Here is a 25,921-nt window from a genome sequence, read left to right as displayed (position 1 = left end):
TTTCTAACCATCAGAGGAGTGAAGTTTTGGAATAGCCTTCCGAGGGAAGTAGTGGGGGCAAAAGATCTATCTTGCTTTAAGATTAAACTCGATAAGTTTATGGAGGAGATGGTATGATGGGATAACATGGTTTTGGTAATTAAATATTCATGGTAAATAGGCCCAATGGCCTGTGATGGGTTTTTAGATGGGGTAAGATCCAAGTTACCGGGAAAGAATTTTCTGTAGTATCTGGCTGATGAATCTTGCCCATATGCTCAGGGTTTAGCTGATCGCCATATTTGGGGTCGGGAAGGAATTTTCCTCCAGGGCAGATTGGAAGGCCCTGGAGGTTTTTCGCCTTCCTCTGTAGCATGGGGCACGGGTCACTTGCTGGAGGATTCTCTGCTCCTTGAGGTCTTCAAACTACAATTTGAGGACTTCAATAGCACAGATATAGGTGTGAGGTCTTTTTTAGGAGTGGTGGGTGAAATTCTGTGGCCTGCATTGTGCAGGAGGTCAGACTAGATGATCATAATGGTCCCTTCTAACCTAAATATCTATGAATCTATGAATCAATGGGCAGAGCCAAGCCAGTATCATACTGGAAGCTGTTCATGGCTGCCATCAACTGGTTCTTTGCTCTGTAGACAAATGCAGATGTGGTTGAAGCTGTTAAGTCTGCTACTGAGATGCCAGGGCCCCCATGTGTCCCCCAAGACAAAGACAGACCGAGAAATGCCATCAAGTTCAGGGTAGACTCTCACTTTGCTCAACTAATCAGTGTGCAATTGATTATAAAAAAAACCTAATGAATTGAACTCAAAGTGTAACTTAATCAGCTGCAATGGGGCTGAGCACCCACCATTCTAAATGAAGGCAATGGGAGCTGCAGGTGCTCGGGATGTTGGTAAAGCAAGATCCATGTAGGTAGGATGGTGAAGATGAGAGTGCCTCCCCCTGGCTCCTCCCAGCTCTGCCTCCTCCTTCCCTGGTGCAGTGAGAGCTCCCTTGAGAGCTTCAATCTGCTTTGAGACTCGTGCAATCAGGTTCTAATGGCTGAAGGAAAACAGAAGGGAGAGGTGGGGAAGAAAGGCCCAGCTGACACATTATGTACACACAGCCAGGCTTATCGGCCTTAGACAACCTCACCTTCTAAAACAAGCCAGCCCAATGGAGGCACCTCCAGTACACCTCTTCTGCCCAGGAGAAGGGAGTCTCAGCAGTTAGCACCATCCTGGAATTCCCTGTCCCCAAGGGAATCCCTAGGTAGCCACTAGGCCTGCATGTGGCTCTGCCACCAGGAAGGAAGCCACATTCTAGCCCCAAAACTCTACAACCTGAGACACAACCCTAGATTGGCAATGAAAACATCAGGTTACTTCCAAGAGGTTGCGCCAGGGTTAGGAACGCAGGCCTGTGAAAATGCTGTGCGTGAAATCCCGGCCCCAATGCAGGTAATGGCAAAACCCAGGTCCTGAGAGGAGCCAGAATTTCAACTTTCCTCATTGATTTCCCACTGAGAATATAAAGCAAGAGCTCTGATGCACTGAGATGAGACTAGCACCCTCTGCCTGGAAAACCTTTAGTTTTCAAGTAGTCAACTCATCTCCTTTTCGAGGATCCCCCTTCATCGCTATCACCTGGCCCCCAGAAGCTCTTTGCCATGTCCGCCATAATTCACCCCCATGAGGATCAGGCAGGATACTCTATAAAGATATATAAATAACTCCATAACGGGGCCGAGAGGTTGTGATTGTAAACAGGACTCTCCTTCTCCTCTCCAGGTGGTTCAATCCCTCCCAGTCCTTACTATTCAGGCCAAACTTCTGTTTAGGTCCTATTGACTTCATTGGGAGTTTCGCCAGACCAAGGCCTAATGACTAGGCCTCAATGGCAAAGAGTTTCCAGCAGCTTTTCAAGGCCTGCACCACATGCAGCCATTTCTCTACTGCGATGCTAATGAGAAAGATCACCCCACTGGTGCAAATTAATTAGTCACGAGTGTTACATGAAGTTTGGACACTGCCAAGAAGAAGCCAGAGAAGAAAGGAAAGCGATGAAGCATGAAGCCTCCCTCATTCTCTGAGCTCAGCTCCTCTGACATGTTCTTGGCCAAAGCAAAAACAAAACCACGAAAGAGGACAGACGAAAGGAGCTAAAGAATAGTGCTGAAAACTGGAAAGAAAATCGACCGATAATTGAGATTCTCTAGCAGAGATATGGCAATACACAGAAGCTCAGCTACATTAGCAAAGCTTAAAGGCCTAAAGGCAAAGCCTAAAGGCTGGTCCAGGTAAATGATCTGACAAAGAAAAGCTGTCTGGCACAGAAACTTAATAGAGCTGGTGAAAGATTTCAGATTTGGAAGTTTAATAATTAGGCACCTAAATCCATGGTTAGACAACCTGGGTAACAGCAGCTTGATTTTCAGAGGTGCTGAACACCCATTTCCTTCACTGACTTATGTGGGTGCTCAGCAGAACCGCTAAAATTCAGGCTGCATTCGCACAGGGGCCAAGCTATAAAGCAGATACCTGTAATCAGTTATCCGTGTTTGCAGAATGTTGCCCTCATCCTTTTAATTCTATGTGCTGGAGAGTGAAGATAATACAAAACAAATACCTAGCTCTCGCCTGGCACCTTTCATCAGGAGATCTTAAAAAGGTGGCCATTAGCATTATCCCTACTTTAGTTCACAGGGAAATCAGACACATAGAGGGTCACGTAAGGGAACCAGCCTAACAGGCATCTTAAATGTCACAAACTCTTCTTTGTTTGGTTGGTTTTTTGATCTAGTTGACGTTTTTCTTAATCCAACATTTCAAAATTTGAAGAAAAATGGAAAAAAAGAAAGAAAAAATTGAATCTTCCTGTTTTTCAACTCAACTAGATCTACCTTTTCTTTTCAGAGTAACAGCCGTGTTAGTTTGTATTCTCAAAAAGAAAAGGAGTACTTGTGGCACCTTAGAGACTAACAAATTTATTTGAGCATAAGCTTTCGTGAGCTAAAGCTCACTTCATCGGATGCAGTGGGGAGATTTATATACACAGAGAGCATGAAACAATGGGTGTTACCGTACACACTGTAACAAGAGTGATCACTTAAGGTGAGCTATTACCAGCAGGAGAGCGGGGGTTGGGTGGGGGGAACTTTTGTAGTGATAATCAAGGTGGGCCATTTCCAGCAGTTGACAAGAATGTCTGAGGAACAGTGTGTGTGGGGGGGGGAGGGGAAATAAACATGGGAAAATAGTTTCTTTTTAGTTGAAGATGAATAAATATTTCCCTCTTCTCTGACTTATGTTAACCACCAGATACCCTCTTGGGATATTCTTATAACCTGTGAGCCCTTTTCCCTGACTCATATCAGCACAGATAAAAACAATCATAACCCCCCATAGCCTATTACAAAGAAATTTGAAATAACATTTTAAAAAACAAATTCCGCCCCCTCGTTCATACTTAACAAGCAGTGTAGAGCCTGTTTTTTTTAAAGTCACAGAGCCCCATAATTTTAAGGAAATGACAATGGGCTAGTATTTCTCACTCTTTATCATCCCTTCCTGAACATTGTCAGTCCTTCATGGGAACAAGGAAGCAACATTTCCATACATAAATGATTCTTCCAGATACGGTACCCTGACTGACTCAAAGCTTATCAAAAAGAAAAGGAGTACTTGTGGCACCTTAGAGACTAACCAATTTATTTGAGCATGAGCTTTCGTGAGCTACAGCTCACTTCATCAGATGCATACCGTGGAAACTGCAGCAGACTTTATATACACACAGAGAATATGAAACAATACCTCCTCCCACCCCACTGTCCTGCTGGTAATAGCTTATCTAAAGTGATCATCAAGTTGGGCCATTTCCAGCACAAATCCAGGTTTTCTCACCCTCCACCCCCCCACACAAATTCACTCTCCTGCTGGTGATAGCCCATCCAAAGTGACAACTCTCTACACAATGTGCATGATAATCAAGTTGGCGATCTTCATGTCTGTGATTGCGTGACCAGAGAGATTGAAGTGTTCTCCGACTGGTTTATGAATGTTATAATTCTTGACATCTGATTTGTGTCCATTTATTCTTTTACGTAGAGACTGTCCAGTTTGACCAATGTAAATGGCAGAGGGGCATTGCTGGCACATGATGGCATATATCACATTGGTGGATGTGCAGGTTAACGAGCCTCTGATAGTGTGGCTGATGTTATTAGGCCCTGTGATGGTGTCCCCTGAATAGATATGTGGGCACAGTTGGCAACGGGCTTTGTTGCAAGGACAAGTTCCTGGGTTAGTGGTTCTGTTGTGTGGTATGTGGTTGTTGGTGAGTATTTGCTTCAGGTTGCGGGGCTGTCTGTAGGCAAGGACTGGCCTGTCTCCCAAGATTTGTGAGAGTGTTGGGTCATCCTTTAGGATAGGTTGTAGATCCTTAATAATGCGTTGGAGGGGTTTTAGTTGGGGGCTGAAGGTGACAGCTAGTGGCGTTCTGTTATTTTCTTTGTTAGGCCTGTCCTGTAGTAGGTAACTTCTGGGAACTCTTCTGGCTCTATCAATCTGTTTCTTTACTTCCGCAGGTGGGTATTGTAGTTGTAAGAAAACTTGACAGAGATCTTGTAGGTGTTTGTCTCTGTCTGAGGGGTTGGAGCAAATGCGGTTGTATCGCAGAGCTTGGCTGTAGACGATGGATTGTGTGGTGTGGTCAGGGTGAAAGCTGGAGGCATGCAGGTAGGAATAGCGGTCAGTAGGTTTCCGGTATAGGGTGGTGTTTATGTGACCATTGTTTATGAGCACTGTAGTGTCCAGGAAGTGGATCTCTTGTGTGGACTGGACCAGGCTGAGGTTGATGGTGGGATGGAAATTGTTGAAATCATGGTGGAATTCCTCAAGGGCTTCTTTTCCATGGGTCCAGATGATGAAGATGTCATCAATATAGCGCAAATAGAGTAGGGGCTTTAGGGGACGAGAGCTGAGGAAGTGTTGTTCTAAATCAGCCATAAAAATGTTGGCATACTGTGGGGCCATGCGGGTACCCATAGCAGTGCCGCTGATCTGAAGGTATACATTGTCCCCAAATGTAAAATAGTTATGGGTAAGGACAAAGTCACAAAGTTCAGCCACCAGGTTAGCCGTGACATTATCAGGGATAGTGTTCTTGACGGCTTGTAGTCCATCTTTGTGTGGAATGTTGGTGTAGCGGGCTTCTACATCCATAGTGGCCAGGATGGTGTTATCAGGAAGATCACCGATGGATTGAAGTTTCCTCAGGAAGTCAGTGGTGTCTCGAAGGTAGCTGGGAGTGCTGGTAGCGTAGGGCCTGAGGAGGGAGTCTACACAACCAGACAATCCTGCTGTCAGGGTGCCAATGCCTGAGATGATGGGGCGCCCAGGATTTCCAGGTTTATGGATCTTGGGTAGTAGATAGAATATCCAATCAGATGTCAAGAATTATAACATTTATAAACCAGTCGGAGAACACTTCAATCTCTCTGGTCACGCAATCACAGACATGAAGGTCGCTATCTTAAAACAAAAAAAATTTCAAATCCAGACTCCAGCGAGAAACTGCTGAATTGGAATTCATTTGCGAATTGGAATTCATTTGCAAATTGGATACTATTAATTTAGGCTTAAATAGAAACTGGGAGTGGCTAAGTCATTATGCAAGGTAGCCTATTTCCCCTAGTTTTTTCCTACCCCCTCCCCCAGATGTTCTGGTTTAACTTGGATTTAAACTTGGAGAGTGGTCAGTTTGGATGAGCTATTACCAGCAGGAGAGTGAGTTTGTGTGTGTTTGGGGGTGGGGGGCTGAGAAAACCTGGATTTGTGCTGGAAATGGCCCACCTTGATTATCATACACATTGTAGGGAGAAAAAGAAAAGGAGGACTTGTGGCACCTTAGAGACTAACCAATTTATTAGAGCATAAGCTTTCGTGAGCTACAGCTCACTTCCTCAGATGCATATCGTGGAAACTGCAGCAGGCTTTATATATACACAGAGAATATGAAACAATACCTACTCCCACCCCACTGTCCTGCTGGTAATAGCTTATCTAAAGTGATCATCAGGTGGGCCATGTCCAGCACAAATCCAGGTTTTCTCACCCTCTACCCCCCCCACACAAATTCACTCTCCTGCTGGTGATAGCCCATCCAAAGTGACAACTCTTTACACAATGTGCATGACAATCAAGTTGGGCTATTTCCTGCACAAATCCAGGTTCTCACATCCCCCCCACCCCCATACACACACAAACTCACTCTCCTGCTGGTAATAGCTCATCCAAACTGACCACTCTTCAAGTTTAAATCCAAGTTAAACCAGAACATCTGGGGGGGGCGGGGTTGGAAAAAACAAGAGGAAATAGGCTACCTTGCATAATGACTTAGCCACTCCCAGTCTCTATTTAAGCCTAAATTAATAGTATCCAATTTGCAAATGAATTCCAATTCAGCAGTTTCTCGCTAGAGTCTGGATTTGAAGTTTTTTTGTTTTAAGATAGCGACCTTCATGTCTGTGATTGCGTGACCAGAGAGATTGAAGTGTTCTCCGACTGGTTTATGAATGTTATAATTCTTGACATCTGATTTGTGTCCATTTATTCTTTTACGTAGAGACTGTCCAGTTTGACCAATGTACATGGCAGAGGGGCATTGCTGGCACATGATGGCATATATCACATTGGTGGATGTGCAGGTGAACGAGCCTCTGATAGTGTGGCTGATGTTATTAGGCCCTGTGATGGTGTCCCCTGAATAGATATGTGGGCACAATTGGCAACGGGCTTTGTTGCAAGGATAAGTTCCTGGGTTAGTGGTTCTGTTGTGTGGTATGTGGTTGTTGGTGAGTATTTGCTTCAGGTTGCGGGGCTGTCTGTAGGCAAGGACTGGCCTGTCTCCCAAGATTTGTGAGAGTGTTGGGTCATCCTTTAGGATAGGTTGTAGATCCTTAATAATGCGTTGGAGGGGTTTTAGTTGGGGGCTGAAGGTGACAGCTAGTGGCGTTCTGTTATTTTCTTTGTTAGGCCTGTCCTGTAGTAGGTAACTTCTGGGAACTCTTCTGGCTCTATCAATCTGTTTCTTTACTTCCGCAGGTGGGTATTGTAGTTGTAAGAAAGCTTGACAGAGATCTTGTAGGTGTTTGTCTCTGTCTGAGGGTCAAGATGTCAAGAATTATAACATTCATAAACCAGTCGGAGAACACTTCAATCTCTCTGGTCACGCAATCACAGACATGAAGGTCGCTATCTTAAAACAAAAAAACTTCAAATCCAGACTCCAGCGAGAAACTGCTGAATTGGAATTCATTTGCAAATTGGATACTATTAATTTAGGCTTAAATAGAGACTGGGAGTGGCTAAGTCATTATGCAAGGTAGCCTGTTTCCTCTTGTTTTTTCCTACCCCCTTCCCCCAGATGTTCTGGTTTAACTTGGATTTAAACTTGAAGAGTGGTCAGTTTGGATGAGCTGTTACCAGCAGGAGAGTGAGTTTGTGTGTGTATGGGGGTGGGGGGGGATGTGAGAACCTAGATTTGTGCAGGAAATAGCCCAACTTGATTGTCATGCACATTGTGTAAAGAGTTGTCACTTTGGATGGGCTATCACCAGCAGGAGAGTGAATTTGTGTGCGGGGGTAGAGGGTGAGAAAACCTGGATTTGTGCTGGAAATGGCCCACCTGATGATCACTTTAGATAAGCTATTACCAGCAGGACAGTGGGGTGGGAGTAGGTATTGTTTCATATTCTCTGTGTATATATAAAGCCTGCTGCAGTTTCCACGATATGCATCTGAGGAAGTGAGCTGTAGCTCACGAAAGCTTATGCTCTAATAAATTGGTTAGTCTCTAAGGTGCCACAAGTACTCCTTTTCTTTTTGCGAATACAGACTAACACGGCTGTTACTCTAAAGCTTATCAAGTGGATGAAATTTCAGAACAACCGAGTGGAGTGTCTATAAATCTTGCTATTGGCAGCAATGAAGAGAATTGACCACAAGGTGGCAGGGCTCCATCACGCATTGTCTGCTGGTTGTCAGCTGTAGGGAGCCACAATTCCATTCAGGAATGTTCATGGTTAAACCTTTCCTGAAAATTGCAAGGGCTTAAGGGCTCTCTAATTCGCCTGAGGAACGAACTGCTGCAGGATCCTGCTGAAACTAATGGCTTAGTAACTTTGCAGGTGATGCTGCTGGTAAGATACCTCCTGAGTGAAATCTATCCTTCCCAGGACCGGGCTTGAGTAATCAAGTTTCACGCAAACAAGACAGACACATTATCAAAAGTTGTTTTCGATTCTGGATCTCTCTGTTTTAGGGTGTTCATCCAAGAAATCTTGGGTCCAGTTTTCAGAGGTGCTGAGCACTCCCAACGCCCACCAACTTCCGTGAATTGCTGCCTGTCAGATGCCATCACTAGATTTACTCTCTTTCTCTCTCCCCCCAATTCATTTAGGCTGGCAAGCCCACTAAAAAGAGCAATGGAAAATTTAAATATCCTATTATCTGGATGACACCCCCACTTGGTCTGATTCATGCGGGTGAGTTTCAGGCTAGTTCTAAAGACAGTTGGAAGGGGAAGGGATATCAGAGAGGAAATCCACTTCTTCTAGAGAAGGATGCAGTTTTCTCCATCACTCCTAGAGAAGACACAGCATGCTGTCACTTCTGTTACCTAAAACTATGTGCAAGAGAACATAGTGCTCATGTTAGTCTCTCTGCTGTGCGGTAGAGAGAGGGCATATAGATTAGCTACAATATACCTGCTTTGTGGAAAAGCCATGGACATTTGGCCCCATTTATTTTCAGTGTTCGGGTGATTTGAAATTGTTATAAAAATTAAGATTGAAAAAGATGCTATCGATAAAATCCAGCTCTCACCGAGAGCTGCTTCCCCTTCAGACAAAACTTAGAAAAAGAGCTTTCCTTCTGAAAACTCTTCTTGCTTATCATACATTTGCTGAATTTCTCCTGCCTTTTTATTGCAAAGGGCATTTGCTTGAAAATATGATTTTTAGGGCCAGATTTTCAGAGGGATTTGGGCACCTAAAGATGCTAATAGGTGCCTACTGGCATTTGCAAAAAAACCTAAGCAGATCAGGCAGAGAGCTCCCACTGAAATCAACCTGGCCCTTACTGCTGTAGTTTATTTCTCACATGATACCCTAATACATCACCCCACAATGACACACTATAAGGATGCAATGTTTTCTATTCTGTTTTGTGTAGGTTCTTATACTGCACTCATCACCATAGTATCTGAGGTTCTTCAGGAGTGCATTAAGCAAAGTGACTACACATCAGGCATGTGCTGTTTGTTCTCTCTCTTTTCCCTAGGGAGTGAAACATGTGCATTGAAGTGTCTTGTTTTGATTCAGTTTGGGGTGTGTTTCTTTAAATATACACGTTGCTCTTATGCTAGGGAAGGCAAAATCAAAAGGTATGTCTACACTACGGAATAAGGTCGAATTTATAGAAGTCGGTTTTTTAGAAATCGGTTTTATATATTCGAGTGTGTGTCCCCCCACAGAAAATGCTCTAAGTGCATTAAGTGCATTAACTCGGCGGAGCGCTTCCACAGTACCGAGGCTAGAGTCGACTTCTGGAGTGTTGCACTGTGGGTAGCTATCCCACAGTTCCCGCAGTCTCCGCTGCCCATTGGAATTCTGGGTTGAGATCCCAATGCCTGATGGGGCTAAAACATTGCCGCGGGTGGTTCTGGGTACATATCGTCAAGCCCCGTTCCCTCCCTCCCTCCCTCCGTGAAAGCAAGGGCAGACAATCGTTTCCCGCCTTTTTTCCTGAGTTACCTGTGCAGACGCCATACCACGGCAAGCATGGAGCCCCCTCAGGTAACCGTCACCATATGTCTCCTGGGTGCTGGCAGACGTGGTACAGCTTTGCTACACAGTAGCAGCAACCCCTTGCCTTGTGGCAGCAGACGGTGCAGTACGACTGGTAGCCATTCTCGTAGTGTCCGAGGTGCTCCTGGCCACGTCGGCTGGGAGCGCCTGGGCAGACATGAGCGCAGGGACTAAATTTGGAGTGACTTGACCAGGTCATTCTCTTTAGTCCTGCAGTCAGTCCTATTGAACCGTCTTATGGTGAGCAGGCAGGCGATACGGATTGCTAGCAGTCATACTGTACCATCTTCTGCCAGGCAGGCAAGAGATGAGGATTGCTAGTAGTCGTATTGTACCATCTTCTGCCGAGCAGCCATGAGATGTGGATGGCATGCAATCCTTCTGCACGTCTGCTGCCAGCCAAAGATGTAAAAGATAGATGGAGTGGATCAAAACAAGAAATAGACCAGATTTGTTTTGTACTCATTTGCTTCCCCCCCTCCCCTGTCTAGGGGACTAATTCCTCTAGGTCACACTGCAGTCACTCACAGAGAAGGTGCAGTGAGGTAAATCTAGCTATGTATCAATCAGAGGCCAGGCTAACCTCCTTGTTCCAATAAGAACAATAACTTAGGTGCACCATTTCTTATTGGAACCCTCCGTGAAGTCCTGCCTGAAATACTCCTTGATGTAAAGCCACCCCCTTTGTTGATTTTAGCTCCCTGAAGCCAACCCTGTAAGCCGTGTCGTCAGTTGCCCCTCCCTCCGTCAGAGCAACGGCAGACAATCATTCTGCGCCTTTTTTCTGTGCGGACGCCATACCAAGGCAAGCATGGAGGCTGCTCAGCTCACTTTGGCAATTAGGAGCACATTAAACACCACACGCATTATCCAGCAGTATATGCAGCACCAGAACCTGGCAAAGCGATACCGGGCGAGGAGGCGACGTCAGCGTGGTCACGTGAGTGATCAGGACATGGACACAGATTTCTCTCAAAGCATGGGCCCTGACAATGCATGCATCACGGTGCTAATGGGGCAGGTTCATGCTGTGGAACGCCAATTCTGGGCTCGGGAAACAAGCACAGACTGGTGGGACCACATAGTGTTGCAGGTCTGGGACGATTCCCAGTGGCTGCGAAACTTTCGCATGCATAAGGGCACTTTCATGGAAATTTGTGACTTGCTTTCCCCTGCCCTGAGGCACATGAATACCAAGATGAGAGCAGCCCTCACAGTTGAGAAGCGAGTGGCGATAGCTCTGTGGAAGCTTGCAACGCCAGACAGCTACCGGTCAGTTGGGAATCAATTTGGAGTGGGCAAATCTACTGTTGGGGCTGCTGTGATGCAAGTAGCCCATGCAATCAAAGATCTGCTGATATCAAGGGTAGTGACCCTGGGAAATGTGCAGGTCATAGTGGATGGCTTTGCTGCAATGGGATTCCCTAACTGTGGTGGGGCCATAGACGGAACCCATATCCCTATCTTGGCACCGGAGCACCAAGCCGCCGAGTACATAAACCGCAAGGGGTACTTTTCAATAGTGCTGCAAGCTCTGGTGGATCACAAGTGACGTTTCACCAACATCAATGTGGGATGGCCGAGAAAGGTACATGACACTCCTATCTTCAGGAACTCTGGTCTGTTTCAAAAGCTGCAGGAAGGGACTTTATTCCCAGACCAGAAAATAACTGTTTGGGATGTTGAAATGCCTATATGTATCCTTGGAGACCCAGCCTACCCCTTAATGCCATGGCTCATGAAGCCGTACACAGGCAGCCTGGACAGTAGTCAGGAGCTGTTCAACTACAGGCTGAGCAAGTGCAGAATGGTGGTAGAATGTGCATTTGGACGTTTAAAGGCGCGCTGGCGCAGTTTACTGACTCGCTTAGACCTCAGCGAAACCAATATTCCCACTGTTATTACTGCTTGCTGTGTGCTCCACAATATCTGTGAGAGTAAGGGGGAGACGTTTATGGCGGGGTGGGAGGTTGAGGCAAATCGCCTGGCTGCTGGTTACGCGCAGCCAGACACCAGGGCGGTTAGAAGAGCACAGGAGGGCGCGGTACGCATCAGAGAAGCTTTGAAAACCAGTTTCATGACTGTCCAGGCTACGGTGTGAAAGTTCTGTTTGTTTCTCCTTGATGAAACCCGCCGCCCGTTGGTTCACTCTACTTCCCTGTAAGCTAACCACCCTCCCCTCCTCCCTTCAATCACCGCTTGCAGAGGCAATAAAGTCATTGTTGCTTCACATTCATGCACTCTTTATTCATTCATCACACAAATAGGGGGATGACTACCAAGGTAGCCCAGGAGGGGTGGTGGAGGAGGGAAGGAAAATGCCACACAGCACTTTAAAAGTTTACAACTTTAAAATTTATTGAATGCCAGCCTTCTTTTTTTGGGGCAATCCTCTGTGGCGGAGTGGCTGGTTGGCCGGTGACCCCCCCACCGCGTTCTTGGGCGTCTGGGTATGGAGGCTATGGAACTTGGGGAGGAGGGCGGTTGGTTACACAGGGGCTGTAGTGGCAGTCTGTGCTCCAGCTGCCTTTGCTTCAGCTCAACCATACACTGGAGCATACTGGTTTGGTCCTCCAGCAGCCTCAGCATTGAATCCTGCCTCCTCTCATCATGCTGCCACCACATTTGAGCTTCAGCCCTGTCTTCAGCCTGCCACTGACTCTCTTCAGACCGCCACTTACTCTCTTCAGCCTGCCACCTCTCCTCCCGGTCATTTTGTGCTTTCCTGAACTCTGACATTATTTGCCTCCACGCATTCGTCTGTGCTCTGTCAGTGTGGGAGGACAGCATGAGCTCGGAGAACATTTCATCTTGAGTGCGTTTTTTTTTCTTTCTAAGCTTCACTAGCCTCTGGGAAGGAGAAGATCCTGTGATCATTGAAACACATGCAGCTGGTGGAGAAAAAAAAAGGGACAGCGGTATTTAAAAAGACACATTTTATAAAACAGTGGCTACACACTTTCAGGGTAAACCTTGCTGTTAACATTACATACATAGCATATGTGCTTTCGTTACAAGGTCGCATTTTGCCTCCCCCCACCGCGTGACTACCCCCTCAACCCTCCCCCCTCCCTGTGGCTAACAGCGGGGAACATTTCTGTTTAGCCACAGGCAAACAGCCCAGCAGGAATGGGCTCCTCTGAGTGTCCCCGGAAGAAAAGCACTCTATTTCAACCAGGTGACCATGAATTATATCTCACTCTCCTGAGGATAACACAGAGAGATAAAGAACGGATGTTGTTTGAACGCCAGCAAACACACACTGCAATGCTTTGTTGTACAATGATTCCCGAGTACGTGTTACTGGCCTGGAGTGGTAAAGTGTCCTACCATGGAGGACGCAGTAAGGCTGCCCTCCCCAGAAACCTTTTGCAAAGGCTTTGGGAGTACATCCAGGAGAGCCGCGAATGCCAGGGCAAAGTAATCCTTTCACATGCTTGCTTTTAAACCATGTATAGTATTTTAAAAGGTACACTCACCGGAGGTCCCTTCTCCGCCTGCTGGGTCCAGGAGGCAGCCTTGGGTGGGTTCGGGGGGTACTGGCTCCAGGTCTAGGGTGAGAAACAGTTCCTGGCTGTCGGGAAAACCGGTTTCTCCGCTTGCTTGCTGTGAGCGATCTACAACCTCATCATCATCATCATCATCTTCGTCCCCAAAACCTGCTTCCGTATTGCCTCCATCTCCATTGAAGGAGTCAAACAACACGGCTGGGGTAGTGGTGGCTGAACCCCCTAAAATGGCATGCAGCTCATCATAGAAGCGGCATGTTTGGGGCTCTGACCCGGAGCGGCCGTTCGCCTCTCTGTTTTTTGGCTTGCCTCAGCTCCTTCAGTTTCACGCGGCACTGCTTTGGGTCCCTGTTATGGCCTCTGTTCTTCATGCCCTGGGAGATTTTGACAAAGGTTTTGGCATTTCGAAAACTGGAACGGAGTTCTGATAGCACGGATTCCTCTCCCCATACAGCGATCAGATCCCGTACCTCCCGTTCGGTCCATGCTGGAGCTCTTTTGCGATTCTGGGACTCCATCATGGTCACCTGTGCTGATGAGCTCTGCATGGTCACCTGCAGCTTGCCACGCTGGCCAAACAGGAAATGAGATTCAAAAGTTCGCGGTTCTTTTCCTGTCTACCTGGCCAGTGCATCTGAGTTGAGAGTGCTGTCCAGAGCGGTCACAATGGAGCACTCTGGGATAGCTCCCGGAGGCCAACACTGTCGAATTGTGTCCACAGTACCCCAAATTCGAGCTGGCAAGGCCGATTTAAGCGCTAATCCACTTGTCAGGGGTGGAGTAAGGAAATCGATTTTAAGAGCCCTTTAAGTCGAAATAAAGGGTTTCATCGTGTGGACGGGTGCAGGTTTACATCGATTTAATGCTGCTAAATTCGACCTAAAGTCCTAGTGTAGACCAGGGCAAAGATACTCCATTTGCCCTTGAAGTGGAAGGTGATGAAGTTTGTGATAGTCCTTAGTTCCTGGAGAGGTTCATTTCACAGGCATGACTGGCCTCTGAAAGTTGCAAAATTAATTCTGACTCTGTGTCAATGGTCACTTAAGGAAAAAGAAATGATCTCAACTCAGCCCTGAGCAAAGCAACTGCATCTTCCATTGAGGTCTGTGGGGACGGGTCTTGGGGCTCTGAGTCTGAATTGAGCGTCGATATTTATGTAAAACTGCAGAGTAATAAATAATTAGGCAATAGCAAAACACAAGAAGACTGATCTGTGTCTTAGTAGAGGATCTTCATTTTTTTATGGGAAAAATATAATGAAAAAATCATCATTTTTTCTCAATTAATATTTTAAATTTTTAAACTTATTGACTAGCTCTACAGATAATTGAAAACAGGATGAATTATCCATAAACGTTTTTGTGTGTGAAAAATGCATTCCGTTTGTTTTTGATGCAATTGCCACGAAAACTTTTATTGGAAAATCAAAATTTCGGAAAAACTCCATTTTTTACTTTGATGTAACAACAGCCTTTTAAACTGACAAAAAGATGAGACCGGAGATGGACATGAATAGTCAAAATAAATGAGAATAGCACTTTATCACTTAAGTAGAACTTTCATTCCTCAAAGCACTTTACAAACAAGTCCCTTAAATCCCCTGTGTGGTAGGTCAGAATCATTCACTCTACTTAACAGATGGCACCAGATGTTAATTGACTGTCACACAGTGACAAGTTAGAATTCATAATGTCCAGATTCCCTATCCCACATTTAAAAGGCCATGTTTCTTCTCACTTAGTTTAGATCGGGGTTGTCAATTATTTTTTGTCAAGGTCCAAGTTTCTTGTTCAAGGTATTGTCAAGGTCCCGACTCCAGAGAAAATAATAAAAAAAACCCCAACCCAATAACAATAATGATAATAATAAGTGAGTAAAAAGATTTTGGAGTCCATTCAAAAGCACCTGACAGTCATGATTTGGCATGCAGTCTGCCTATTGACTACCCCTGCTCTAGGTCATGCCTTTATATGAAAATAGGCAGATAGGAGTGGTGCAAAGGGGAAGCGTTAGAGACGTTTGCCATGCAAAGGAAAACAAAGTGGTTATGAATAGTACTAGGAAGAGGTGTGTGTATGATGCACACATCTATCAAGTCAGCATCTCTGGGGAACCATGGAGGGGCGGGTCTCTCTTCTCCCCTCTCCTAGGTCAGGGTCTCTGAAGAGCCCCAGCAGGGGCAGCTCTCTCAGCTTCTACCCTTGCCCCCTTGTCCCCGGTCAGGATCTCTGGGAAGCCATGTGGAGGAAGGACTCTTTGCTTCTTCCTTCCCCACAGGGCCCAGGGGAGCCAAGTTTCTCTTCTTCCCCCACCCCACCTCAGGTCAGGATCTCCTGTGGGGTTGTGTGGGGGCAGGTCTCAGTTCTTCCAAGAAGGTGACACATCTTTGAGGCTGAAGCTGTGAGCCTGGATGGGACTGAAGCCCCGAGTTCTGGCGTGCCCCGCGGTCCACTGAAAAGTCTCTGGTGGTCCAGATTTGGACCACGGGCCACCTATTGACTACCCCTGGTTAGATCTTTGTCTCTCAACATTCTGTTGATCATCATCAGATGGCTCTTCAATAGCGAGGATGAGAGATGAGGAGAGATAAAATCCCACAGGGAATAATTACCTGTGGCTGCTACAGGACCATATAAAGCTTTGAATCATGCAGAATGCCATTCCTTGAGGAGTGTGTGGGTGGGCATGTGGGTGAGTGAGATTGACAAGATAAATGCTGGGTTTTCATATTTCTTCTTGAGATAGCATATTAGTAGCACTTTATAGGAAACGGATAATTTCCTCTTCCTCTGTGCACTACATTCAGGCAAAGATATAAACAACATTCCCATCACAGAATCATAGAATCATAGGACTGGAAGGGACCTTGAGAGGCCATCTAGTCCAGTCCTCTGCGCTCATGGCAAGGCTAAGTATTATCTAGACCATCCCTGACACAGGTGTTTGTCTAACCTGCTCTTAAAAATATCCAATGACGGAGATTCCACAACCTCCCTAGGGAATTTATTCCAGTGCTTAACCACCCTGACAGTTAGGAAGTTTTTCCTAATCTCCAATCTAAACTTTGCTGCAATTTAAGACCATTGCTTCTTGTCCTATCCTCAGAGGCTAGCGAGAACAATTTACCTCTCTCCTCCTTGTAACAACCATTTATGTAATTGAAAACTGTTATGTCCCCTCTAGGTCTTCTGTTTTCCAGACTTAGCAAACCCAATTTTTTCAATTTTCCCTCATAGGTCATGTTTTCTAGACTTTTAATCATTTTTATTGCTCTTCTCTGGACTTTCTCCAATTTGTCCACATATTTCCTGAAATTCCAGAACTAGACACAATACTCCAGTTGAGGCGTAATCAGCCTGAAATAGAGTGGAAAAATTACTTCTTGTGTCTTGCTTACAACATTCCTGCTAATACATCCCTCAATGATGTTCACTTTTTTTTGCAACAGCTTTACACTGTTGACTCATATGTAGCTTGTGATCCACAATGACTCCGAGATCCCTTTCTGCAGTACTCCTTCCTAGGCAGTCATTTCCCATTTTGTATGTGTACTACTGATTGTTCCTTCCTAAGTGGAGTACTTTGTATTTGTCCTTATTGAATTTCATTCTATTTATTTCAGACCATTTCTCTAGTTTGTTCAGATCATTTTGAATTTTAATCCTATTCTCCAAAGCACTTGCAACCCCTCCCAGCTTGGTATCATCCGCAAACTTTCTAAGTGTACTCTCTGTGCCATTATCTAAATCCTTGATAAAGATATTGAACAGAACTGGACCCAGAACTGATCCCTGAGGGACCCCACTCGTTATGCCCTTCCAACATGACTCTGAACCACTGATAACTACTCTCTTGGAATGTCTTTCCAACCATTTATGCACCCACCTTATAGTAGCTCCATCTAGGTTCCTAGATAGTTTATCAGAAGGTCATGCAAGACCGTATCAAAAGCTTTACTAAAGTGAAGATATACCACATCTACTGCATCTCCCCATCTATAAGCCTTGTTACACTGTCAGAGAAAGCTATCAGGTTGATTTGACATGATTTGTTCTTGACAAATCCATTCTGACTGTCACTTAGCACCTTATTATCTCCTAGGTGTCTGCAAATTGATTGTTTCATTATTTGCTCCATTATGTTTCCAGATGTGGAAGTTAAGCTGACTGGTCTGTAATTCCCCGGGTTGTCCTTATTTCCCTTTTTATAGATTGCCACTATATTTGCCCTTTTCCCAGTCCTCTGGAATCTCTCCCATCTTCTATGACTTTTCAAAGATAATCGCTAATGACTCAGATATCTCCTCAGTCAGCTCTTTGAGTATTCTAGGATGTATTTCATCAGGTCCTGGTGACTTGAAGACATCTAAAGTGTCTAAGTAATTTTTAACTTGTTCTACCCCTATATTAGCTTCTGATCCTATCTCATTTTAACTGGCATTTACTATGTTAGACGTCCAGTTGCTACTAACCTTTTTGGTGAAAACTGAAACAAAAATGTCATTTAGCACCTGTGCCATTTTCACATTTTCTGCTATTCTTTTTCCCTCCTCATTGAGTAATGGGCCTACCCTGTCCTTGGTCTTCCTCTTGCCTCTAATGTATTTATAGAATGTGTTCTTGTTACCCTTGTCATAAATATAAAGGGAAGGGTAAACCCTTTTGAAATCCCTCCTGGCCAGGGGAAAGCTCCTCTCACCTGTAAAGGGTTAAGAAGCTAAAGGTAACCTCGCTGACACCTGACCAAAATGACCAATGAGGAGACAAGATACTTTCAAAAGCTGGGAGGAGGGAGAGAATCAAAGGGTCTGTGTGTCTGTCTATATTCTGTCTTTGCCAGGGATAGACCAGGAATGGAGTCTTAGAACTTTTAGTAAGTAATCTAGCTAGATATGTGTTAGATTATGATTTCTTTAAATGGCTGAGAAAAGAACTGTGCTGAATAGAATAACTATTTCTGTCTGTGTATCTTTTTTGTAACTTAAGGTTTTGCCTAGAGGGATTCTCTATGTTTTGAATCTAATTACTCTGTAAGGTATCTACCATCCTGATTTTACAGGGGGGATTTCTTTATTTCTATTTACTTCTATTTTTATTAAAAGTCTTCTTGTAAGAAAACTGAATGCTTTTTCATTGTTCTCAGATCCAAGGGTTTGGGTCTGTGGTCACCTATGCAAATTGGTGAGGCTTTTTATCCAACATTTCCCAGGAAAGGGGGGGTGCAAGTGTTGGGAGGATTGTTCATTGTTCTTAAGATCCAAGGGTCTGGGTCTGTAGTCACCTAGGCAAATTGGTGAGGCTTTTTACCAAACCTTGTCCAGGAAGTGGGGTACAAGGTTTTGGGAAGTATTTTGGAGGGAAAGACGTTTCCAAACAGCTCTTCCCCAGTAACCAGTATTAGTTTGGTGGTGGTAGCGGCCAATCCAAGGACAAAGGGTGGAATATTTTGTACCTTGGGGAAGTTTTGACCTAAGCTGGTAATGATAAGCTTAGGAGGTTTTTCATGCAGGTCCCCACCTCTGTACCCTAGAGTTCAGAGTGGGGGAGGAACCTTGACAACCCTTTATATCTCTAGCTACTTTAATCTTGTTTTGTTCCTTGGCCTTTCTAATTTTGTCCCTACATACTTGTGTTGCTTTTTTTAAAAAATGTTCTTCCTTTGTCATTTGACTTAGTTTCCACTTTTTTTAGGATTCTTTTTTGAGTTTCAGGTCATTGAGACCGGGGTGGTCTCTTTCCATGCTTCCTATCTTTCCTATACAATGGGATAGTTTTCTCTTGTGCCCTTAATAATGTCTCTATGAAAAACTGCCAACTCTCTTGAACTGTTTCTCCCTTAGATTCTCCCTCTCACTTGCTTCCCATGTGATCTTACCTACCAATTCTCAGAGTTTGCTAAAGTCTGCCTTCTTGAAATCCATTATCTTTATTGTCCTGTTTTCCCTCCTACAATTTCTTAGAATCATGGTCACTTTCACCTAAGCTGCCTTCCACTTTCAAATTCTCAACCACTTCCTCCCCATTTGTCAAAATCAAATCTAGAACAGCCTCTCCCCTTGTAGATTTCTCCACCTTCTGAAATAAAATTCTGGAGCTGGTACAGAAATTAATTTCGGATGGGATTTTGATGGAGTGGCATATTTCTATGGGCCTGACTTTCTGATGACATCAGTGGGCTTTGGATCAGGCCCTAAACTGCTTATTGGGTCATCACTGTTGCAAAATGTGTGGCCTTTTACATTGCTGGGGACATAGTTCTGTGCTGATTGTAATTTTAAATAATTGTCAGGTCACCGAGACGTGAGGACAGGCATTAAAAAAAATGAAAATGAAAATCAATCCAATAAATACACAAAGGCTCAACATTCTGAATGGAATTCAAGCTGTGAAGTGTGTGATCCTTGACTGAGGATGTTCTCAGAAGTGATGGAAAAGTACAGCATGAATTTTCCATTGGAGGAAATGGCATTTTAAGGAGTGAACTAATTATCTGAGGCAAAACAAAACCTTCTCTCACTCAGAAACACTGAAGCTGATAAACTGTTGCCTTAGCAACCCGAGGAAAGAAAGTCACAGAAAACCCATTTCCATCCTGTCTGATGGAGAATCAATTCATAATTATTCCAGTGTATGCTGGAAAGTGCCAATTAAAAACTAGCCACCTTGGCATCAATTAATTCAGTCGCAGTGCAAAGAGTTTAGAGAGCATGGCAGACATGCCAAACCCACAGAAAAAAATGCAGAAATTGGGCTTGATTTTGGCTTATTTGCCTATTGGCTAGTTTTTGGCTTGTAGCTCATTGCTTGTTTGACTTGTACCTTGTTGCTTGTTGTAGACTGTTGCTTCTTTTTTTTTATTGGCTCCCGGCAAGCAGGGGCAAGGGAGGGAGAGAGTCAGGGGTGCACAGCAGGCCCACCATAGTCCCAAACTGCATACCAGGGCGATCTAGTCACATAGACTGTTGGGGTTCTTAGAGATTGGCTTGTTTTGGCCTTGTTTTGAAATGAGATTAGCTTGATTTTTCACTTATTGTGGAAGTCGGGGTGCTTATTTACCACATGGAAGTTGGCAACCGTGGAGCAGGGATTAGTGTGGTGCATAATGGATAGGTGCTCATATCATAAGTCGATGAAGCATAGTACATAGTTAAGAACCCTATATAGGGAAAACCGTCTATGGTAGCTGATCAGATTTGTTATTACAAACCATTCCCACTTCATCAGCTCTGCTGATGCTGGGAAATCAGGGTTGTGAAGAGGTTAGCTTCCATTTCTTTCTAGTGGGAGGAGGAACACTAGGGAAAGCTGGAGAGCTACTGCCATAAGAAGAGAAAGAAAAGAAAACGAGTTTAGCAACTGTAGTATGATTTCATAGGGCAGATCTACGTGGTTAAGTCAATCTAAGTTATGCAACTCCAGCTACATGAATAACGTAGCTGGAGTCAACGTACCGTAGGTTGACTTATTGGGGTGTCTGCATCGCGCTGGGTCGACAGGAGAAACTGTCCCATCAACTTACCTTATGCTTCTCATTCCAGTGGAGTACTGGAGGTGACAGGAGAGCGATCAGTGGTTGATTCAGCAGGTCTTCACTAGACCCATTAAATCGACCCTCGGTGGATTGATCGCCATGGTGTCGATCCACAGTAAGTGGAGACAAGCCCTAATAAATGAATGTAGGTCTTGAGGTGCAGAGGTGGTTTAAGAGTACCTTCTTGCAGGCGGGACTAGTGTTTAGGTAATATTATTGAGGAAGCTGGGAGTCTCCTGTTTTAGTCAGATGTATTTATTTAACCGCTATATTCATCTCTCGTTGAAACACCTGGTGCATCTCTGGAGTCACCACAGTGCATCATGGGAGACGTAGCCAAGCCACGAAGCCCAGCCCACAGAGAGAAATGAGAACATGAGGCACCTAAACTACAACTCCCATGAGGCACTGCAGCATCTCAGGGAAACACAGGTTAATGCCGGACCAAACTGAAACTTTTCAGCATTTCCAGATAGTCATTTTTCTGACCTTATGGTTTAGTGAAAAATTTTGATACTGTTATGAGCTGCATAGAACCTGGTTATGGGTTGAACACCCACCCAACTAAGAAAAAAGGAGTGTGTAAACCTTCCCAGGAACTTTTGGCTGAGTACTGGTTTGGATAGGTGAGGGGGGAAGAGGAGCTGACGGGGCTGGGAAGGCAGAACTGAAATAGTTGGAAGCCAGAAAGAGAGAGGGAGAGCCTAAAGGAGCATGTGAAAGCTGACCCTGGAATTAACCTGAGGAGAGGTTTTTTTTGGTCAGGGGTGCAGGCTGAAAAGGATGCTGTCGGTGCTGTGACCAAAAGGAGCTGTTTCTTCCTATTTGATTACTTCTGTGTTCAGAGACACAGGACTTTAGACATTCTTTATATACAAAAGCCAGACTCCATCAATTCCTATTTCCAGCTGGAACATCCCCAGGGCCCTGAAATTTTGACTAGCCACTCAGGTCAAAAAGGGGCAACAAGATTTCCACTTTTCATCCTGATTTGGGTTGAAAACAAATGTTAAAACATCAGAATTTCCCAGGAGATGGAAACTCCAATTTTTGACTGACTCTCACTATTATTCACATTAATAAGAAGTGGGAGAGCGGTAGCAGAAGGTATTTAGCTGGATTCACAACCTCTAGGTTGACAGGGACTGCCACATGGTGGCTCCTTTAAACCGCCTGCTGCGATATTAGGATGTCTTAAACCTACTCATGTCAAGAACTTGTACATCCTCGCGGGTATTGCTCTTCCTGATATATACCGGGAAGTTGTTAGTAGAGAGCACATGGCAATGCACAGATCAAAGACATCTGCTATGTGATATAACACTAGGGTGATCAGATGTCCCATTTTTAAAGGGACAGTCCTGTTTTTTGGGACTTTTTCTTATATAGGCGCCTATGATCCCCCACTCCCTGTCCCGTTTTTTCACAGTTGCTATCTGGTCACCCTCTATAACACTGATGCGGAACTGGCCGAAGTCACAGCAAAGATTTCTTGCCACCATTTAACCCCTACTGTTGTCACCCAAACAGACCCGAGGGTTCAGTTATGGCAAGCAAGAGAAGAGAACGGCTTGGTAGCCTGTGCGCTCTGGCTCCCAGCAGCTGAGCACCTACCACGCAGTGCAGATCAGCCCTGGGTTATATGGTGTTGCCTTAATTGTCTCTGCACTGGATTTGGTCAGTCTAGAAAAGCAATGCCCTAGCGGGGCTACATCTCTGGCCCCAATATGTGCGACTGCAACAGAGAGCCTCAAAATATGCTGCATTTGCCCAAGCTGCCACTTGCTTGAGTGTGACTGTTCCTCCCGCGACCTGGCAGAGAGCAATGACTGGGCAATCGCATGTGCTTGGATGTGTCAGGAAGCAGTCTGAGGGCACGACCAGAAGAAAAATGAATATTTATACAGATTGTTTGTGAGCTTGTCTCCAGTGGAACCTGTCATAATTCCAAACAGAACTTACTAGATCCTGGAGTTAGATCCCAATTACCTTTTCTGGGCAGTTGAGGAACTTTTCCAGTTCATGTTGCCATTCTGCGAAAGGCCCTTGCTAACAGCACTGTTGGTAACAGATGGGCCAGATTCTTAGCAGGTGTAAAATAGCACAACTCCATTGAAGTTATTGGAGCGACTCCAATTTACATCAGCTGAGGATCTGACCCACAAAATCTAATGCAGATAGTGTAGTTCAGTGCAACAAAGAAGGCATGGTGGCTTTGTTTAGCAGGGGGACATGTGTACTGTTTCCCCCAAACCAGGGCCAGCAAATGCTAGCTAAGGACAAGTACTCACCATATAAGGTATAACAGGGCAGAAAAAAAATCACAGAAAGAAGTTTAAAAAATTCTCTTTTACATCCCTTGATTGTTGTCCAGAGTTGAATACAATGTAGAACATTAAAGGAGGAGCCTCCTTATTCCAACAGGTGCCACTTTGAGGGATATGCATCAGACCTCCATGGAAAGTGTTAATCCAATGAATTCTAAAGCAGACCCCTGTCCTCGATGTATCAAAGTTCCCTCTTTGTATAACAATCCTGTGGGCATTAAAGTCCATGATACCGTCACTCAGTAACAACCCTAGTATACACCCTCCCTTCTTCCCATGCCCTATAAAGCAGAAGAAACCACAGTGCTATGGCTGACCCTATTAAAGTAAGAATGATCTTTATATTTGTGTCTTGCTTCACCTCCATATTTGCCTCACCTTCATCATCTGCATATTTGGATTTCCTCTGCAAGGCACCCATCCTTATTTAACATACAGGGAAAAAACCCCAATCAAACAGAAAACTTACAAGACAGTATTAAGCTAGCCATGTGACATTGCCAACCCAAAAGCTTGCATCTTGTCCCCGTCAAAATGAGTGGCAAAAATCTTAGGTGTAACATTAACTGGTAAATGGCTTTAATCTCTCAGAGGAAAATAAAGTTGTTGTTTTTTTAATTAAGGCTGCTGTAGGAGTTGAATTAGCACAAGAGGGTTCTTCGGGTTTATTGTCCCCATAAATTGGCCACAATTTTGAGCCTAGTAAAATCAGCTTTGGTTTGAAAAAAGAAAAGGAGGACTTGTGGCAGCTTAGAGACTAACCAATTTATTTGAGCATAAGCTTTCGTGAGCGACAGCTCACTTCATGGTTATTGATGCTAAAGTTCCTAGGTAGTTCTGCAAATGGTGGAGTTCTGCCAGCCTTAGGAGTCAGTAGCAATCGACTCACGTATACTAAGCCTTGCGACAAGAAGAACTCTTAAGCATGTCAACAAAATACGTCTTCTGCACAGCTGTCTGAGAGCTGAGCCTGTTCTGTTCTGGGAAGCCTCTCCTGGATAAATGAGAACTCAAGACTTCAATTCTTTCTCTCCCCAGTGCAGTCCAGGATTCTCCTTGCATTAAGAGGACCAAAATCAAAGAAACCTATGCCCTTCACCTGAACAATTTGCAAGCAGGAAAAGGGACTAAATGCATCAGAGGAATATGAAGAAATTGATTTGAAGCTGCAGGGGAGATGGGAGGAGAAGCAGAACTAGAGAGTTTGCTCAGATTCAGTTGGAGGGGCCCTCAGTAATGTCACAAGAGAGATAATCTCTAAAGACAGCAGCAAGGAAGTTGATAAACTCCTGTCAGAATTATCATTGGGATTAAGGGAGTATGACAATTTTTCAGAATGATGATCTAGGTTGCTAATTCCACCAGTCCAAATTGGGCATAAATAATAAATACACAAGAAAGAAAACCATTGCTATTCTCCTCGCACTGCTAAGAAAGTGACAAGTATTAAGAGATAGTGGTATTCATAAATTTCACACAGATGCCATCAGATTTTCCAAACACTGAAGGAGGTTGACGGCCATAGGAGCAAGAGATCTTCTGGTCTCTTCTCTTTCTGAGAATAAGCTATTAGTACGAACGTGTAGATCTGTTTAATTATCTCTGACAAACCTAGTATGACAACAATGAATTGCATTGAAGAGCCTCAGATGAAAGTACTTCTCTGCTGCAATCCTCGCATAGCCGTGATGAGCTATAAAAAGACAAAAATATTGTGGGGGTTGAAATGGAAGGATCGGTGGACCCAGCTGTTCCATGCAGTGGCTTGCTGTAAAGACCACATCCCATTCTGTCTGTTCTGCATTGTATTGGCTCATGCCTTTCCGCTGGGAGCTCTTGAGGCAGGGACTCTTAGCTGATTGCCGTATTGTACAATGTCATGCACACCCGTGACACTGTTTTTATAAACATATCTTCGGACGCTCCATGGATCTGTGGTTCCAAGTCCCACAAGTTTCCATGGTTCATTGTGTGACATAGTTGGGGTCTCTTAAACCCACACCTACTTCTTTTCTTATTACTTCTCTAACTCAGCTTATTAAAATCTCCTGTCTAAACCACAGGCAACTAGTAAAAGCACAATGAAAGGAAATAGATCCTTTATAAAGGTTTGCTGCACCAGAGCCATTTGCTAATGTAAAATATATAAAATATAATACACTTTTATCAAACCACCCCAGTCTCAGACAAGTCTGAAAATACCATGAAGGTCAGTAAATCTGGCCTTTGTCAGTTCAAATTGGTGAGTTCCAACTCTGTAGACCCTTCATGGAAAAAGCCATGCATGAGCTCCCTCTCACTTTCCTTCCAGTAGGCGGGCAGAGGGCAATATTGAAGCAAACTTAGTACGTGTATGAATTTAGTACTGATTTAGGATTAATGCTGGATTGAGCAGATACAGCACACAGCAGCAGTGCAAGCTTCACAATAATTATTTGCCTATATACCTTATTCTTCCTCAGGCCTGGGGAAGGTGTTTTAGTTTTCAGGGGCATTCAGTCCCTAGGCTGTCTGCTGAAACTAGCTTCTAAACAAGGATGTCGGTGCCCATTGAACATGTGGAAACGTATCCGCTAGGAACTGGACTCCAACAACAAATTCATTTAACCGAGGCCACTGAAACAGTCACTTTGTTACAAATCTTGGTCACTACTGATCTGGGCTAGGTTTGAGCCAGCTGTCTAGTAATGAAAGGTACTCCAGATGCATTA

This window comes from Lepidochelys olivacea (genome assembly GCF_965140295.1).
Source record: "Lepidochelys olivacea isolate rLepOli2 genome assembly, chromosome: 13".
In the NCBI taxonomy this organism is placed as follows: domain Eukaryota; kingdom Metazoa; phylum Chordata; order Testudines; family Cheloniidae; genus Lepidochelys; species Lepidochelys olivacea.
The sequence above is the reverse complement of the archived record's forward strand: the minus strand, read 5'-3'. Positions refer to the sequence as shown.